Genomic DNA, 19098 nt, shown 5'->3' with positions numbered 1-19098 from the left:
GGTATCAACACACAGTATCTGTGAAGAGGACACAGAAAATCATCAACACATGCATTGTGTTTACTGTCACTTCTTGTATATGCTGCTAACACAACCCAATGACTCCATGGGTATTAATAAAGTTAATGTGAACGCACGACACTTTGATCATGTTCAATTTCAAATGACATAAACCAAACAGGCTCTCACACACAAGGAGTTCAGCAGCTCTGGTGCTTTAACACATCTTCATTAAAGTGAACAGCCATGAAGAAAGGCCTCTATGTTCAGTGAAAGGCACTACAAACAGGTTTTATCCTGCTGACTGAGCTACATGCTGTCACTCATTTTGACATCCTACTCGCTATCTCTGGGCTCACAAACGGGAAGTTCTTAGATGACACTTTCTATGTCTCAGAGAAAACTCCTACCTGCTCTCGTACTATAGAGTTCCTTCTGTTGAATGTGTCACTGTTTGTTTAGCATGTTCCTCCTGATGTTAGCTGTATGACTGCTGCAGCGACCGCTTGTTTTCTTTTAACGGCAGCCGGACACGGATGCGGCGGAGTGTTGTTGGACAGCAGCAGAAGACACAGCGTAGACCCAGATTAATTAGTCACAGGTTCACTTGCTTCGATTTTCGCATCAATTGATCTAGACGCAAAGGCGTGAAATCAAATATTTGTAAAACTGTTTTATTAATATTTACAAATACACAAATACAGACATAAGACTGCTTACCATAATGTGTTTTTGAGATTGGAGGTTGAATCCTTGTAAGCCGATGTTACCCCACATGGTAAACAGAGTTTGCTCCATCAGCACGCTGTCTCCTTTCCTCCCTGTGGACGTGAACAGCTCCTCCAAGTGTGGCCGAGGAACATGAAGTCATTGCAGCAGCATCGAAACAAGGTCCTGAGCAGCATAACAACAGATAAAGTAAAAATAAAGACGATACAGAACAACCATTAGATATGCAGATATACATGTAAGTCTGTTCCGGTTGGCCAGCAGGTGGTGCAGAGGCACGGTTGGTTTGGTTGGAGTGACAGCTCACATGCTGCACTTTTCTTCAGGGACACCGTAGTTGCTGAGAGAAGTTTATGCAGGGCGCCATATTGCTTTCAGAAGTTTGATTCCTCTGAAAGGTAAGCAGCACTTTATGATGTGGTTTATTTTATGTGAAGGTAGTGATTGTGCATGGCTCCTTGGGAGCTCACTGTAAAAATGGATATTTATGAGGCTGAGTTCTGTTTCTGACAATTAAATTATTTGGTAGTTAACCCTTCATTGTAAGCATACCTATAAGTATGTGTAGTCATATCAGTGTTAATTTTGGCAGCAATTTTTGATTTAGTTTTTATTTAGTCTTGTGACTAAAATGTCATTTGATTTTAGAAACATTTTAGTCATCAACATTTTTTAACGACTAAAATTCGACTAAAATTCTATGATATAGGCTATTTGTCATGAAATTAGTTTGACTGTGCAATAAAAACAGGCACAGCTTTAACTTTTGTTATTTGAAACAAACATCTCTTTATTTAATTGCCGTTACCTTTTCACAAAAGAACAAAAGCACCAGTGAACAGTGAGCTGCTCTCCCTGAACGTTCATACACTCTTCAGTCATGACCTTCTTCATGAACAGGCTCTCTCATATTCTAATAGGCTCACCCTTAACCCATCTGCAAACACGTGTTGCCAACAGCCAATAGAAAGGAGACACAACACAAAAACTAATCAAGTTTACTAACATGAATACAAACAACAAACCTAAAATAACATCCCTGAAGCTCATACACCCAACACTAACCAGGTCTAAATGCATTCACTAGTTAACTAGTGCAACGTTTTGCCTTACTAGTGCGAGAAATAAAATATTTAATATCAAGAAATGAACTGAACTGGCTTTCCATACAACACTGTCATGAGGTCCACATTGTCCTGTAATGGAATCCAGAGTCTGAGAGTGTATGACTGGCAACAAATAACAATTTCACTTTGTAGATTAAAGCAACATGTGCTGACACCAGAATCAGTCCTGTCAGCTGATATGAACAGGACTTCCTCCTCCTCCTCCTCAGGTTCAGACAATATGAAGTCCTCTATAAAAACACATACATTCATTAAGTATGTGTTCTTTATGTGTATAGGACCACTGTCCTCTGTGGACTAGCAGATGTGAGCATGTGAGGAACTGGAACCACTTCTTCATCTGAACCATGGAGATGCCAATTTATAACACCTGAAACCACCTCCACTGTCTGCACACACAGGAAGTTCACCCTTAAAGAAGCATTCAGCGAATTTCTTATATGTTTGAATGTAGCCAATCAATGCTCTCTGTTTCAGTTAACCTGTCTGCACGGAATTAGTCCCTGAAATGACATGTAGAGCCCAGATAGCTCAGTCGGTAGAGCATCAGACTTTTAATCTGAGGGTCCAGGGTTCAAGTCCCTGTTTGGGCGGCAAGCTTTGTACTCTTGTTACACCACATTCAGATGTTAACCCTTTAAACCCTAAAAGAAAAAAAAAATCACCTAAAAAGACAATAATAATGTGCATTCTGCATGTTCTTGGTGTCTAGGAACATCCAGGGACCTCGGAAAATGCATTTCCAGTGTTTAAAATATTGTGTCTATTAGTATGCCTGAGTGAATTACAATAAACTGAATGAGAAATGTAACATTTCTATCCTCAAGTTTTTTTCCTGTTTGACAGCAGAAAACAGTATGCTAACAATGATTCTATGTACACAGATGCCATTGATCACATTCAGCTATCCCTTGGCTACAAATATACCAAATTTGATAGAATTTGAACAAAGAGCAAAGTCTTCACAAAGGTTTTAGTAAGGATATCACCAGGCGGACACTCTGGCACAATTTGGCACCACATTGCCAAATAGGTTACTTATCATTTCCAATGGGAAGTGGCTGAAAAATACAACTTATATCCATTTCACTAGTCTATTGCCATCTACTGGAGCTTTTGGGTATGAATTTTACCTTGTACTTCATCAACTTCTACCATTATGCACAGTGTAAAATCAAAAACATCAAAATGTATAATTTTGTCTCCAAATAGAGCAGTTTTTATTATCATAACTAATAACTAATGTAAAATAATGAAAGTCCAACCAAATGTAAAGTAAGAAAAATACAATAACAACAAGGAGAGGTGATGCCTCAGCGTTGAGCCCAGATGGGCCTGGGACCTCGCTGAAGAGGAAAGCCAGGTCCCAGGCCCATCTGGGCTCTTCCCTCTTATTGGCTATGAAAATAATAACACTTATTTTTATCTGTAATTGCATACATATTGAAATATACACATTATGTAAAAAATATGTAAAGACAGTATTGAATAGGATTGAATCATCCTTCTTCATCTCTGTTCAGCTCTTCCCTTAGGGGTTGCCACAGTGAATCATCACCACTATCCTCTGCATCCTCCTCTCTCACCCCAACTACCACCCTGCTGTATACTATACTGTGTATATGTATATATATAATAAATCATTTTTATTAGCAACAAATAGTTTACACTTCAAAATAAATGTACAAAACTTACTCATAAACTGGGTCCATCTTTTCCAACATTCAACTGGCTGGCAACGGGGTCAAACAAATCCGGAAATCCCTGCCGTTGAAATTCTGCTCCATGCCCCTCTCGACGCAGTAAGAAGAAGAGATAAGCTAGCTAACAACCTAAAAAAACCTCTGACACTCACTGAAACTCACTGAAATTCACCAAAAGTCACTGAAGCGCACTAAAGCAACTACAACCTCCACAAACACCTACGCGCACTAGCGTTAGTGTTGTTGCATCTAGTCTTTACGCAGGGATTTTATGTCAGCTGGGTATTGTAGTCCAGGAGATTTTTATACCATTCAATTCAGTAGCTTGTCCTCTTTCATTGGACTACAAACATGGCCGTGTCAGAATTTGAAGTAATAGTGCCTGCACGTTTTCAGCCCTTCAGCGGCCCATCGGGTTTAACCACTGCAGTACTGTTAACCTGCTAGCATCTTTGCTTATCTAAACACAGTTTTCATTTCTGTCCAATGCGAGACAATTACCAACCCCTATAAAGGAGAGGTTCTGCTTCTCAATTCAATTCAATTCAGTTTCCACTGACCACTTCCTGTTATGCAACAAATACACTTTATGATTCAATGTTGAGCTAATGCCACAGCCACAAAGTCAATCAAGGATTGTTTTTTGAAGACGTTTCGCCACTTCCCCAAGTGGCTTCTTCAGTTCTGCTACTTTTCTGGTTGGGAATCTGAGTTTTATGTGTTCAGGACCTCTGTGGGTGGATCTTGCAGGAGCTCACATGACTACGATCCCTATAGTTCAGGGTTCGGCAACCCAAAATGTTGAAAGAGCCATATTGGACCAAAAAAACAAAAAACAAATATGTCTGGAGCCACCAAAAATTAAAAGCCTTATATAAGCCTTATAATAAAGGCAACACATGCTGTATGTATCTATATTAGCTATATTAGCCTACTATCAAAATGACTAAGTTGGCTACAAATACATAATGAACCTTCATGATTACATGTTTATTTTCCCTGCAGCACATCCTGTAGGGAATGAGGCACCACGTGACTGCTCTGTTGTACGACAACTCCATTACAATATTAATGAATTATGTTTCATTGCTTTGATGAAATTAAAGAAATGCAATGAAGAAATCTGATTTTTGATGTCATTTTTATTTTGAGGATTCGAAAAAACAACAACAAAATGGGACGTGCATAACGTGCCCCTTATCTGGGCAACAAACAGAGTGCAATAAAACGCAGCCTGCATTTATAAAAATAAAACAGCAGCCTTTTGAAAAGGTAAAGTATATAAAATCTAATTCATACAGTTTAAGTTTGATTTCTGTGCAAATACCAAGCAAGTCAGTGCAAGGGTAAAACGAAGCAGCATCCTCTTCTCTTTTGGCACGCAACCAACGCAGCTATCCTCGGACCTGAGCAACAAAACACAATAATATCCCTAAGTGTCATTCCACATATATACTGACGAAAATCAGAAATCACTTTATAGAAACAGCCACTTCGTTACTAAATATGTGCCTATGACAGGATTGTGTTCTTACGTTTAATGTGACGTCTGTTTTCGGTTTTTCCATTTTCAATGGTCAGCTTCTCAACATCGGGCATTTAAGATGTAACTTTAATCTTGACGCAGGACTGCAAGCTCTCATCTGTGAGCATTCTGGAATAGACATCCATCCACCCATTCCAGAATGATAGGCAGGATTCCGGAATGGTAGACAAAATTCTGGAATTAAACCCCTAACCCGACAGTGACCTGTGATGTCATCCGATTGGAGCCAGAGACTGACCCTCCTTAAGAGCAACAGTGGCAAGAAAAAACAGGAAGAACCCCTGAAAGTTTTGTCCAACGTCTCAGCTGTTACCTTTAATATTATCATAACAGATGAAATCATTCAATTGGATTTTGTGGTCTGGGTTAGATCAGTCAGCGTTTTAAATGAAAACTTATTTCTCCTCCAGAGGAGGAACTGTCAGGAGTGGGATTTGAACCCACGCCTCCAGTGGAGACTGCGACCTGAACGCCAGCTGGCGAAGGATCGTCCGTACAATGTTGGAAAATGTTGGACACAAGAGCCAATCACAAGCCTTCAATTGCTGGAGGTGCGCCCAATCAGCTAGCGGATTTCTTCCCCACTGTCCAACATTTCCAACATTTGACCAATCACAGCGGACAAATGTTGGAGCAGAGAATCAGTATGGCGCATACCGGTCGTCATTCATTCTGCACTAGCTAGCGAGAAAAACAGTCGGTACGGTAATTAAACACTTGCTACAGTGCCGTGTGACACTAGTTTAAGTTTGTGTGTCATGTAAACTCTGGTACTGTGTTGACGTTTTTATAGATTGATAGATTTGTTGAGTTACGGTCGTTACACAAAGTGGATTTTGTTTTTGCCACTCGGTGCTTACTAATGTTATTTAAGGTGCAGTGTTTAAACACCAAACCTGAGAATCAAAGTATTTCCACCCACGTTTAAGCACTACCACAGCACCGTTTAAGCACTACCACAGCACTACCACATAAGTTATTTAGATTTTTATGGTGTATGGCCATATAGAAATGTCTTCCTGTAAATAAACATTGTCCCTTAATGCTGCTTAAAGCTACGGCATTCTTTGTAATATTTTATTTTATATTTTATATTATATGTTGTGGTACACGGCGTGTCAGAGGACAGCGGGGGGTTGGGTGATCTATTTTGCCAGCTGACATGCTGTGGGTGAAAGGAGAGAGACGTGAAGGACAGCGGTGGCAGACAGGAGAAGGAAAACGGGAAAACGGGGAGAGTAAGAGGGACCCGTGATTCGAAAAAAAAAATACGGACAATAACCATTTGTTTTTATGGACAAGGATCGCCCAGGGAGAGAGAGGATCCTGTGTGGGGTTCACCAGGAGGAGTTTTTTGTTTGTTTGCCTGTTACTTTTTGATCGGGACTGAAGGGACATTTATTTGTAAATATGGGTCGGATTACAGCGTTATTTGGGATGTAAGAAAATATGATTTTGAGTTAATAAACCCGAAACAGTCTCATTTCATGTGTCTGTGGTCTGTATTATGCAACAAGGGTAAATAGAGTACAACACAGGAGAGTCCCTGCTTAATAGCAACACTCCGTTTACTTTAGGCAGACTGTTAAAACGTTTATCCATATGTCCATTTGTAAAAATGATGCCAGAAATGTAGCAGATGCAGATCAACACTAGCATTCCTGTGGTCGCCGGTTCGAATCCAAGCTGTGGTCCAAAGTAAAATCCTAAGTATTTCAAAAGTTTGAAATACGTACACAAATTAGATATGTTTCCACAGCTTTCCTTTCTTTTTTCATTTTTCCCTTTTTCCCCTCTTTTTCCTCTTCTTTTCTTCTCCCCCCTTCTTCCCCATCTTAGACGGACGAATGTTCCCCAGCTTGAACGCAGCGCCTTGGACCGCTCGGCCATCCTGACATGAAAAGCGTGCTGTCCACAACAAGTTTGGAAAAGCTCAAGGATGAATACTTAATAAACAATCTGAAATCTTCACTGACACTGATGTGGACAGACTCAGAGTGTGTCTGTCTATGCTATCTCAACAAGTCTTCAGCCAGAGATGAGATTTTTCATCTGGTCACCACATGATGAATCATTCTGACTATTGTAGTACCTTGAGATCTGCCTTTCCCAGGTGTTTTGTCCTTAAGGTGAAGCAGTCTCTGCCTCAGGGTGAAACTGGGTTTGAAATGTGCTGGGACGTTTTATCCTTTGCCTCCTCACTGCACACCAGTTGCTCTCGGTCCAGCGTTTTTAAAATGATAGTTTTTGGAAGTGTCAGATGGACTGTGCCAGGGTTTGGTCCTCAGACAGTCAATATAAATGGCAGCACTCTGACTGGTCAAGATGACCTTTTTCATAGAGCTCGTTGTTAACACATCAGACTTGTTAAGTGTAAACGATGGAGGGGCATAAAGTGATCTTGGAGATGAAAGAACCGTTGTTGGCAGGATTCGAACCTGTGCGGGGAAACCCCAATGGATTTCTAGTCCATCGCCTTAACCACTCGGCCACAACAACCGGCAAAAGGTAACGATGAAGAGTCTGACGACCCAGGTTGGTTCTGTCCATGAGTGCATGGTCTTGTCCAGTTTGTCCTGTCCAGTTTGGTGTTGGTGCTCCTTTACTTGTTTTCCATTTCATTCGCAGGTTTGATTGTTCACACCTGTGATCAGTCATCAGCCAATCCTGCTGCAGCTTCCATCTAGTATATGTGTCCAATGGAAGCTGAGCAACATGTCAGCTACACACATAGAAACACTACACATAGTTTGTCATATAAATAACATGGATTGAATCATGTTGTACAGTCAATGGAAACAAAAAGCACTGAGAGTGGTGCTGGTAGTGCAGCAGTGGATGGAGGCTGAAGTGCTGCCACCTAGTGTCAATATTTGGTATTAACTCTGACTACATATTCCACCTTTAACTCTCTGCCATATATACTGTGCCATGTGTGAAGTGATAATAAAATGTGAATGTGAATTTATTGTAAAGAACTTTACTTATTATCCCTGTTATAAGTGAGCAGTGTGTGTGTGTGTTTGATGGAGTGTGTAATGTCTGCTCAGTGTTACTGATGCTGCTGTGTGTGATCTGAAAACTGATCAAACTGTGATGTGTCTGATGCTGACAGAAGAATCAGAGGTCAGACAGTCGGATCCTCCTCTGTGACACCTTTAACATCATATCAGAAATCTCTGTCTGCTTCTGGTACATGCAGCTGATCACCAGCAGGGGGCTCACTGCTTTGCTGTCACTCAGGGGGCCTGTTCTGTCTGCCACTGGGATATGATGAGGTGAACTTCAGAGTTTGAATGGATTTCATTTGTCATGTGTTTATGATCATTTTATGAATCAGTTCAAATAAAGGAGACTCATTGAAGTCACAGTTTAGTGTTTTAATACTTATACACACTTATTTTGAAGCTGCTATCAACTTGATGAGTCTTCCTGTTGAAGCACGAGGCAGGACGTGTGTCAGAACATCCATGAACTGAGTAGATTAAGAGGAAAAGCTGATGTGTCACAGCTGCTGGTTGTGTTCTTTCAGTGTCTCCATCTTGATGAAATGAGGCGTTTTACTTCCTCCAAGTAGAGTGGACCTGGCTCACAGAGTGCTGCTGCTGTCTCTGTCTCTCTGTGAGCAGCATGTTAAACAGCAGGCTCTGAATAGTGACGTCATGATGTCACAGTCACATCAGTCTAATCTCCCAATCTGAGAGAGAGCTGTCATCAACAGCAGGAAGTGCAGGAAGCTCATGGTGTGCAGGCCTCTGATGTGTGGAGGCTGTCGGCTTGTAGCAGCCAACAAGAAGGGAGTTTGTAAAAGTTCTCTGTAACTTTAGATGTGAGGATTCAGAAAGAACTTAGATCAGATATGTGCAGCACTTGTGCAACAGATACTCCAACAGTGACAGCTCTTCTGAAGAAAGCCTGAGGAGCTGAGACCTGGATGAGACACTGATACAGCTTTGCTCTGCTGACAGGAAGGATGAAGGCTGACCACACACACACACTGACACACACACCCACATATAGACACGTGCACATATATACGCAACACACACACCAACACACAATCACACACACACTCTTACAGACATGCACACACATATATTGTCACACCGGCTCAGAAAGTGTGACAAATTGGGGAGGACAAACACAACCTTAACCGTTTGACCATTTTATTGAAGAAAGAACAGTAGTTGTACACCAACAATTGACAAACAAGGAAATGTGCAACAAAATACACCGCCATGCCTGCAGCAGGCTGGAGAGAGAGCAGCCCTCCTAGTAGGCCAGACGGGGAGAGAGAGAGTGAAGCAGACAGACTGGGAACTCTTAAACCGTCTCCAGCTCATCAGCACAGGAGAGCTGCATAAGCTCAGGATCAGCTCCACCCAGCAACCTCCTGCACACACAGGGGAGAGACAGCAGCAACAACACAACACTCCCTGAGAGGCCAACACAGGGCCACAATATAGACACTGACACACACTAACACACAGACACATGCACACACACATATACAGACACACACACACACACACAATACACTGCTTCAGACACACACACTGCCTGCTTCAACTGTGGAAAGGCTTCCTGTGCATCAGTGCAACAGGCTGTTGGGCCTTTGCAGGATCCTGCAGGGTCGACCCCAAAGTTCAGACTCACAGTTCACAGCAGGACTGAGCTGGATGCAGTCACAGCTCCTCACTGTGTGCAGCAGCTGGACTGAGCTGAACACTGGACTCAGACAGATTCAACATCCACACGTCAGTCACTGGAAGCCTTCAGAATGCTTCTCTCCTCACTCAGCTTCCAGTCCAGATCCAATACCTTACTGCAGGTAGTGACGGACCTGTCAGCTGTGTGTTAGAAATGCATGAATAAACAGCAGCTTCATGTTGATGCAGGACGTATGAGGGCGGAACACTGATGAGATGAAAAGATTCAGAGGAAAAGGCAGAAAGAGCAGAGCTGATAAGTCACATGACTGATGCACTGACACTCTCTCAAGTCAGCTCCTCCACCAATCAGGCGCTGCCTCGCTGCTCATGCAGCCAATCAGGTTGTAGCAGTACATTTAAAGCTCTCCTCTCTCTGCTGTCAGCTGTCATTCCAGATCACCTTTGAGAGCAGAACCCCCCAGAGGGCTGGACCTGACTGCTGTCCTGATAAAGACCTGAGGAAGACTGTTTGGAGGACACACAGAGTGGACATGGGTCACAGAGCGCTGCTGCTGTTTGTGTCTCTCTGGAGCTCCGGTAGGACTCTGCTGCCATGACGATGTCTTTATAAGAGCTGGGAGAAGAGTGTGTGTGTGTTTATATTTGTGTTCTTCACTGACAATCTTATTACGTATAATGCTACTAAGGATCACAGTGGAATTAGTCCGCTGAAATTCAGCCATTTTAATATTAAATATTAAATATTAAAATTCAGCCAGTTTATTTATTTATGTTTCATGCTGTATTTATTTCATCCCTAATATGCAAATCTCCTCTTAAGATACAAATCATAAAGTACACAGTCCTTCTCTGGATAACTACAAACTTCACTACATCCAGTGGTAAAATTGATCTGGCCACACTTGTGTGAAACCAGCCTGTCCAGTTAGGATCAACACTGACTGTGAATCAGCAGTTTCAGCTGCTGTTGTGCAAATGGAACAGACAACAGGTGGAAATGAGAGGCAGTGATCAAGACAGCCCTATAAAGGAGGTCACACATGGCTTGTTGGTCTAGGGGTATGATTCTCGCTTAGGGTGCGAGAGGTCCCGGGTTCAAATCCCGGACGAGCCCTGATGTTTAACTGTATTCCATTGGAGACCAACTCCTTGTTGTTGAGTCTTTTCAGTTCCTCTCTAACTACCACACAGCTTTACAAAGCTAACAAAGTTCTATTCGGACTCATCCAGAGCAGTTGTTCCACAGTAACACCTGCAGGTGGACGTCATCACCCAGTATGTGACCTGCACTGTGAGCTGTAAGGTCTTATACAGACAGGTGTGTGTCTTTCCATGTCATATTTCTTTGTCTTTTTAATACATCTGCAAACATGTCAACAGCTCTGTGTGTTTCTGTCAGTATGGGGAGCTGTGTGGACATTAATGAGGAAAAATGAACTTCAATGATTTTAGCAAATGGCTGCAATATAACAAAGTGAAACATTTAAGGGGGTCTGAATACTTCCTGCACCCACTGTACACATAACAAATGAATGTGACTGAAACAACAGCTCTGTGTGTAATATAAATATACAAACTAATGTGATTTGATCAGAACATTTTAAAAGACAGTGATGATCTGTTCTTATTGTCTAAACAGGAACAGTTGAAGCTCAGCTTGCAGCCCCTGTATCTCAGGCTTCTCAGCTTCTCTTCAGATGTTTGGACGTTTCTGCTGGAACCTCTCATTTAATGACTCACATTTAGAACTTCTGACTTTATGTGGAGGAGGGATTGATTTTGGAATGAGGAGGCTGCAGCCTGCGATTCCACCACTAGATGTCAGCATTGCACAGCATTGGTGGTTCAGTTCAGATTGAGAGAATGCAAAGAGTGTGCAAAGCTGTCATCAAAGCAAAAGCTGGCTGCTTGGAAGAATGTCAAACATCAAACATATTCTGCTTGGTTTAACACTGTTTGTTCACTGCATCATTCCACATGTGTTCCTTCATAGCTCTGATGTCTTCAGGATGAACCTACAATGTAGAAAGTCATAAAAACAAAGACAAACCACTGAGTGACTTGACTGGTACATTAAAAATGCCATCATATGTCCTAACCAGCAGGGGGAGCACTGATCATAAACGCTCTGTCTCACGTGTTATTGTCATGTGTTTTTATGGAAGATGATGCTGACTGTTGTTTTCTTGCTTCTCTCTGTAAACAGCAGCTTGAACTGCAGCTGCTCTGCCTGACAGCTGCTGTACGAACAGATCACTGTTGTTGAAGTAAAACAGTGTTTTAGTGTAAAAGATTAATTTAATACATTTGGAATGAGGCTGTAACATGACAAAATGTGGAAAAAGTGAAGCGCTGTGATACTTTCGGATGCACTGTACACCAGGGAATGGAAGACAATGAGACACAGGTGAGACACATTAGGGCAGAGGGGGTGATCGTCAGGAGGAGGGGGCACACAAAGGGAGAGGAAGACAACACACCTGAAACACACCGGGGTTTGTTTATATGAGCTTGCACATATTACTCGTAATATCACCATGGCTCAACCCGTTTAAGATATCACAGAGTAAAATATATTACACATATATATAAAACACATGAAAAAAATATGCTTCATATTATAATAATTATAATATTGTCAAAATAGACTGAGGACTCAACAGAAGGGTTTCTGCTTCTGCTCAGTATACCTTATAACAGCCACAACAACTTCAGTTTTCATGTTGATAATCCTAATGATGGAAGTGCCAAAGAACTCTTTAACATCCTAGATAGCTTTGGGCTGTCACAGCATGTAACAGACTCAACACATAACAAGGGACATATACTGGATCTAGTCATTTCCAAAGGTCTGAACATCTCTGAGGTTGTGGTGACCGATGTTGCTCTTTCTGATCATTACTGTGTTGCGTTTAAAACGACCAAACCTGCTAATACCAACAAGGTAGAAGGAAAGGTGATCAGAAAGCGTCACATTAATGATAACACCTGTGCACTGTTCACACAGGCTTTTGTACCATCACCAACCCTGCCCACAGCTCCTGTTGACGACCTTGTAAACAGTTTCAGTTCCAAAGTTATGACTGTTATTGATTCAATTGCCCCAATCAGAACCAAAGTTCTGTCAGGAAGGAAAAAGTCACCTTGGAGAAATGCCACACTGGTTAAAGCTCAAAAAAGAGTCTGCAGACAGGCAGAACGCAGATGGAGAAAAACTAAACTCCAGGTTCATTATAACATTTACAAAGAGAGCCTACATAACTACAACCAGGAACTGAAAAATGCAAGACAATCATATTTTTCAGAGATCATCGATAGGAACAGCAACAATGCTCGCACATTGTTCTCTGTTATAGACAGACTGACAAACCCAGGAGTGTCAGTCCCACCTGAACTGCTGTCTAAAAAGTCATGCAATGACTTTGCATCTTTTTTCACAGATAAAGTGTTAAAAATAAGACAAACAGTCTGTAGCTCTAGCTCTGGCAAAACCATAATGTCACTTGTGCCTTCTCATCCACCGGTTAAGCTGGCACATTTTAACCTTCTAGATAATACAGCACTGACAGAAACTGTTTAACAGTTAAAACCCACAACATGCTCACTTGACAATCTGCCTACACATTTTCTTAAAAACATTTTTAACTGCTTATCGTCAGATGTGTTGCAGATAGTTAACAGTTCTCTTCAGTCAGGGCAGTTTCCCCAGGCCCTGAAAACTGCAGTAATCAAACCTCTGCTCAAAAAATCAAATCTGGATGCTTCAGCAATAAATAACTACAGGCCAATATCTAACCTTCCTTTTCTGGGAAAGGTCATTGAAAAGGCTGTTTTTCAACAAATTCATGCATTTTTGGTGCAAAACAATCTTTTTAATGAATTTCAGTCTGGATTTCGAGCACACCACAGCACTGAGACTGCACTTATTAAGGTCTTAAATGACATACATCAGAATAATGATGCATCCAAAGTCTCTGTCTTAGTGCTGCTGGACCTTAGTGCTGCATTTGATACAGTTGATCACAACATACTGCTCGACAGGCTGGAGCAGTGGGTGGGAATTACTGGCACTGTGTTAAACTGGCTCAAATCTTACTTACATGATAGGGACTACTTTGTGTCAATTGGTAACTATGAGTCTGACCGAACTAAAATCACATGCGAGGTTCCTCCAGGGTCCATTCTTGGACCACTTCTGTTCAACATCTACATGCTGCCCCTAGCTCAGATCATAGAACAGCACAACATCTCCTACCACACCTATGCAGACGACACACAGCTTTATATATCAGTGTCATCACATGACTACAGTCCCTTACACTCACTAAGTAAGTGTACTCAACAAATCAATGAGTGGATGAGCCAGAACTTTCTCCAGCTCAATGCTGACAAAACAGAGATGATTGTTTTTGGCCCCAAAAATGAAAGAGCTAAGATCAGTGCTTACCTTGACTCCATGTCACTGAAGGTCACAAACCAAGCCAGAAATCTTGGTGTAATACTCGACTCAGACCTGAACTTTAACACCCATGTAAAAGCCATTACTAAGTCTGCCTATTACCACCTGAAAAACATTGCTAGGATCAAGGGCTTTCTGTCCAAACAAGACACAGAAAAACTTATTCATGCATTTATTTTCAGTAGACTAGATTATTGTAACGGCGTCCTCACAGGTCTTAGCAAAAAATCAGTCAGGCAGCTGCAGCTGGTCCAAAATGCTGCTGCCAGAGTTCTGAGTAACACCAGGAAAATGGACCACATCACACCGGTCCTCAAATCACTGCACTGGCTTCCTGTGAGTCAAAGGATACATTTCAAAACTTTACTCCTGGTCTACAAAGCACTGAATGGTCTTGGACCAAAATACATCCTGGACTTATTGGTTCCCTATGAACCATCCAGACGCTTGAGATCATCAGGGACAGGCCTACTGTGTGTACCCAGGGTCAGAACCAGACTGAGTGAAGCAGGATTCAGTTACTCTGCCCCTCACCTGTGGAACAGCCTTCCTGAACACCTGAGGTCTGCTCAGACAGTCACTTCATTTAAGTCAGGCCTGAAAACTCATTTGTTTACTGCAGCGTTCTCCTAATTTCTTGACCGCACTCTTCTCATTTAATCATCCTGATTTTATTTGATGTTTTTATGATTTTATGATTTTATTATTTTTATGATTTTAATTTCCTTCCTAATTTAATGTTTTAATATGTTTTTATTCTGTGATTTCATCTTATGTAAAGCACTCTGAATTGCCTTGTGTATGAATGGTGCTATATAAATAAAGCTTGCCTTGCCTTGCCTTGCCTTGGTATGCCAGCCCGGACGACATCGACCTACAATAAATAGCAAAAACAATTATTTTAGTGAGTGAAAATACATTTTTGATTGTGTTATATCTCTGAAAGTTGCATTGTACTTTCTGTCAATACCGACCGAAGTGAATTGTAATTAAAATTAAGTTTATGAATTTTTACAAACCTGGACGCCTCCCTGGGGAGGTGTTCCGGGCATGTCCCACTGGGAGCAGGCCCCGGGGAAGCGCCAGGATGCAGTGGAGAGACTATGTCTCTCGGCTGGCCTGGGAACGCCTCGGGATTCCCCCAGAGGAGCTGGAGGAAGTGTCTGGTGAGAGGGAAGTCTGGGTGTCCCTGCTTAGACTGCTGCCCCCTCGACCCGGCCTCGGATAAGTGGTTGAAGATGGATGGATGGATGGAATTTTTACAAACACCGACTGATGTTTCCCTTGTGTGGTCTTTGCTCTTGTCCTTGTCAGTATCCTAATTTCTTTTGTCCTTTTGATCAAAGTGGTCTTAGTTTTCCTGCCAGTACAGGGGTTTGCTCTTTCTGGCTTTGCCCAGCCCTCCTGAGACTGTTACATCTGTATTATAACACATGATGTGCTCCCTGTGTCTTCCCTGTAAAGACCCATACCAATCTCTCTGACAAATGCCGCTGGCCTCCATGCCTCTGCTTTTTCAGAACAGAATGTTTTATGATCCAAACCATCTCTCCAAGTGGCAGTTAGTGCCTCTTGTTATGGTTTTGTTCATCATTTTCTTCCTGAACTAGGGGTGTCTCATCAGTGGTTCCTATGTCTTCCCTGTCTAGAATTCTGTTTGTTTTATTAGTTCCTCCAAGGTCTCAAGATTAGTCTGGACACAACTGGTGTTGTGTTTGATAGCAGTCTTTTGCTCTTTCTTTATATTGCAGCCATTTGCTATAATCATTTAAGTTCATTAATGTACACACAGCACTCCATATTGACAGAAAAACACAGAATTTATTTACTTGACTTTGACTATGGGCGTATACTGTAGTTTATCTCAAACTCGTATTTCACCTTAAATCACCTGATTGTTTGCTGTGTTACCAGCTCTGTCTCTGTTGAATTAGACTGTTTTGTCTTCCCATGTTGTGACATGTCCCCATGGTCCATATGCAAACCTACACCCTTGGGCTATGGGGAAAAGTCTGAATCCCATGTGTGCTGGCGTACTGCATGACAAAGTAAATGTTTGGACTAGGCCCTTTGGATTGTTTTTGTACTCTGAATGTCAGCTTGCACGTTGTTAAGATAACAACAAATATATTATCATTGACACTACTGATCCCACACCCATTTTGACACCAGGTTAAAAAAACACCTGATGCATGGATCACTGCCTGATGCTTGATAACGTGAATGTTTGTCTATGTACAGATGAACACTGTACAGTGAGAACAGTAGCAGCTTGATAACCCCTTCACAGTGTGCATGCTTCTAACTGAAACACTAAGAGGCCAGGAAACCAGAAAAGTGTATGTATCAGGGGTGGAACAGTTCACAAAATTCACGGTTCGGTTTGTGTCAGGGTTCTGAGGTCATGGTTTTCGGTTTCATTCATTTTTCATTGCTGAGTTTTGTTTCTACTTGTTTAACACTGTAGAAATAAAATAAATCAGCATAGAATATACAGCCATCCAACATTCATGATATCTATCTTATTTTCACGGCAGCATGTCATTTCTGTCTATGCATGGTTGTGCGTTTACAATTCACTGCTGTTGTCTGCGCACAGAGGCCCGATGCGCCTACACACTGTTTATGAGGAAGGAGCGGATAAATTCTGGTCTCACGATTACAATTTATTTAATAATGAGGCAGATTCTGAGTCACAGCGCCACGCCACAATCAGGAAGTGCTTTGAAGGCTAGGCCGTCCCATTTACCAACGGTTGAGGATCCTGCTGAGACCGCGTAGGCTGCATCCTCCTCAAGGATGCAGACCCTCTGAATTGGAACACAGCTAATAACAGCATATAGGAAACCGGAAGTTACCCGAATGAACATGGTCCTTTCAAAATTAAATACTTTTCAAAATAAAAGTATGCTAAGTATTAAGCCTTAAGGGCAAAACACTTGTATTGATTGATTCGGTATGAGCTTTGGCACACACAAATTCACAGTCTTCTGGTGTAATATCCATTTCTAGGTCTTGGCTCCATGCAATTCCTTTATGGCTAGAATTTTCAGTTGAATTGGAGGTTATAGGAGCAGGTTATATATCTCTGATATAGCACCTTTGCTCAAGCTGTTTTTAGACATGATTCTTTCCAAATTGGTTAGCGAGGATCTAATCAACCAATGATTCTGACATTTTCTGATGAAGCTTCTAAGCTGTAAAAGTTTTTAAAAAAGTTTTTATCTATATTATATTTTCTTCCTATTTCGTTCAGTGACATCATATTATCTGTTATGGCTTTCATGTTGCTTAAAAACCATGCCATCAAAACGGGGCTCCGCTTCTATGACTCACACATGCCAAAAATTACAAACTGAAGACTTGGCTCAATCCATTGTTTGTTTTGACTTCAATTGACACCCACAAAGACAAATCTCATTTACGTGAGGTCAAAGACTGTATCGGTGCCCCATCTTCCAAACGTTTTCCCTGAGCAAGCAAAAAGGCATCGGTTCCACCCCCCTCACCTGGTGAGGAACAGCTGATCATAATTAAACGGATGTGACGTCACTTTGCCAATTACTACTTCATTCTATCAATATATACAATGTAAATATAGATTGCAACATAAATAAATGGCTCTGACATTATCTGAATTAGGTTAGATTTTTTACATCAACATTCTAACAGTCACATCCAGTGGTCATTTCTCTTACCATACTTCACCTGCAAACCTCATCGCTGTTCAAATATGAATTTGAAGATCAAAACTCCAGCCTTCCCTCTCACCTGGGGTTAGTACCGCTATACCTGTGGTGCTCACAGGCCACCTGGCGGAGGATGTGGCCGAGAAGACGCGGTAAGCATGGAGGTAAAAATGGTAAAAATCAGTGCAGTGGAGGTCTGCCAACAGGATAATTCCTCGCAGATGTGACATATGGCCAGACCTACAGTGGATTGTACCCCTATACCCCAGCAGACCGCACACGGCGACACGCCACCTGCCGGAGGTAGCGCTGCTGCTCAGGAATCACAGGAGCAGCCGCGGTGTGGATCATGGATGTCTCCGGAAGCTGGAGTGCAGTACTGCACTGGGCCGCGAGGAGCAGACTCTCCACTTTGGCCTCCTCAATGTTTGATCGCCAGCTAACAACACCTTCATCCTCAATGATTTCTTTACTTCACAACAGTTTCTGTCAGAAACCTGGCTTCATGTCCGTGAGTGTACCCCATTCTCCGAGCTCTTACCCCCAGATTGTGTGTACCTAAACTCACCACGAACCACCGGCAGGGGTGGACGACCAGCCTCTGTTTTTATATCTATGCCACCAAGTAGTAACAAACCCATCCTCCAGCTTTGAACTACAGACATTTGTATTAAATGCTGATGCACCAGCACTGTGCGCTTTAGTCTATCGCATTCCAGAATTTAATAAGACTGTTAACGCTGAACTACGACCGCTTTTTAATAGCTTATGATTTTAGTGTCCACATATGCTGCGATTCCAACTAATTGGCCAAAGATTAATCTGGTCAATCGGTGGTTGGAGCAACGCACGAGAAGGGACACACACTTGATCTTGTGTTGTCATTTAGATTAAATATAAGCATACAGGAAATCTCTGATACTGGCATCTTGGATCACTTTGCGGTGCTGTTCTCTGTCACACTGCCCGAAGCTTTTGATAAACTGTGCACCCCAGCTAAACAACCTGACTGCCTCTCGATTCGCAGATGCTTTTAATGACTCACTTCTTCACACAAGCCACCTTGGTGAGTTAAATGTAAACCAGTGGATCGCTGTCGATATGCTATGATTTACTGGACAAAATAGCTCCATTCAGAAGTAAAAGTCCCAAACCAGCATTCGACTCATGGC

General features: G+C 42.0%; 2 non-coding genes across 2 annotated transcripts; both read left to right on the top strand.

The window, feature by feature from the left end:
• The first annotated feature begins 2376 nt into the window (after positions 1-2376).
• trnak-uuu (transfer RNA lysine (anticodon UUU)) lies at positions 2377-2449 on the top strand. Its single transcript has one exon. It is a non-coding gene; the product is annotated as a tRNA-Lys (tRNA).
• Positions 2450-10820: 8371 nt separating this feature from the next.
• On the top strand, positions 10821-10892 carry trnap-agg (transfer RNA proline (anticodon AGG)). Its single transcript has one exon. It is a non-coding gene; the product is annotated as a tRNA-Pro (tRNA).
• Positions 10893-19098: the final 8206 nt, after the last annotated feature.

The sequence above is a fragment of the Parambassis ranga genome, unplaced genomic scaffold (assembly GCF_900634625.1).
Source record: "Parambassis ranga unplaced genomic scaffold, fParRan2.1 scaffold_27_arrow_ctg1, whole genome shotgun sequence".
Taxonomy (NCBI): domain Eukaryota; kingdom Metazoa; phylum Chordata; class Actinopteri; family Ambassidae; genus Parambassis; species Parambassis ranga.
The sequence above is the reverse complement of the archived record's forward strand: the minus strand, read 5'-3'. Positions and strand labels throughout refer to the sequence as shown.